A 1,384-nucleotide genomic window follows, 5' to 3' on the forward strand; every position below is an offset into this window, starting at 1 on the left:
CCCCGCCGCTGAAGTTTGGCCCCGCGGCGCCGCCGATGCCGCCCCTGCGCGGGTCCCGCGGAAGGGACGGGCGGCCCCGGCGCAGCGCGGCCTGGCTGCCCCTTCCACTGCCACGCGGCTCCGTGGGCTCACTGCGGTCACACACCCTCCGCTGCCAGAGGCGTGGCGCGGCCGCCGTTCCGCGGCTCCAGGGCAGCTACGCGGCCGCTTGCGGCGTGAGCATCCTCGCTCTGAGCCCCGGGCTGCCGCGCCGGCTGGCTCACTCCACTGTCCGGGCAACAGGGCTTGAATCCCCAAACCCGCCTCCTGGGGCCAGGAGGTGCCTGGGGAAATCACGAAACCTGGGAACAGACTGCTCCTGAKATCAGAGATCCAACGCAATCAGACCTAGTCTGGGGACCCTACGCCCGGGTCTGCTGTTTGGCAGCAGCTAAAGTGTTTCGGTTTCTACATGTGCCAAAAGGAGAGAAGGACGTCTTTACCTTCTGCAAAATGCTCCAAATCTACAGATAAACAGTGAAATGTTGGAATTAAGCCTGTGTATTATCAGTCAAATGGGAGAGTTTGGTGGAAAAGTTTACTTCCATTTATGGGTCAGAAGTGGGGTCTCCTACAGGTGCTGAGCGAACCTGACTCAGTTCTGGTTTCAAGCAAAGAGCCAGTAAGCAGCGCTGGGCTTTGCGGCCTGGGCTGGAAACGTGGCAGGAGAAATCAGGGGTGGGGAGAGGGGGACACRGTGTTTTTGCAAAGGGCTGCTGCAAGCTGACGAGACCCAAGCCTTAGRCTTTCCAGTTAGATTGCATGAGACTAGAGGATAGTTGCAGGACAAGAACACAGTATTGAGCATCTTAGAGATCTCAAATAGGAAAATGAGACTTGGGATTTTACTGTTTTCTCATAAAATTTTCCACTGTTTCTAGTGGGAGAAGAGGGAAAGGGAAGAAGACAGCATCTCTTGGGGRCTGCAGTTAGCCAGCATAGCTCTTTTGCTATTCTTTTATTGAAAATAAATGTTTCTAAATTGGTATCTTATGCAATACCCAGGTGGGTACCTAATTTGTTACAGAGATCTATACAGCAGAAGAAAAAATGATTGTGTCCCCTGGAGTCTTCCTCTGAGGATTTAAACTTGATTTTGAAACAGTTGTTTGTTATTTAGGAAATTTTGCCTTTTGCTGCTGCTATTATTTTCGATTTTTGCTTTTTTCATTCTCTGTGTGTTTTTATTACTTCATTGTGTGAAGGGGAACAGAGAATGCAAATCTTTCATATTCAAGTCCATTTTTCCTCTCTTTTGTCTTTGTCTCTTCCCTTATCTTTCTGGGGTTGTCCTAGTATACGAACGGAGCTGGCCACGTGAAAAGCAGGCAGGGTGCCTTGCTCC

The sequence above is a fragment of the Rhea americana genome, unplaced genomic scaffold (assembly GCF_003343005.1).
Source record: "Rhea americana isolate MKP2758 unplaced genomic scaffold, rheAme1 scaffold_310, whole genome shotgun sequence".
In the NCBI taxonomy this organism is placed as follows: domain Eukaryota; kingdom Metazoa; phylum Chordata; class Aves; order Rheiformes; family Rheidae; genus Rhea; species Rhea americana.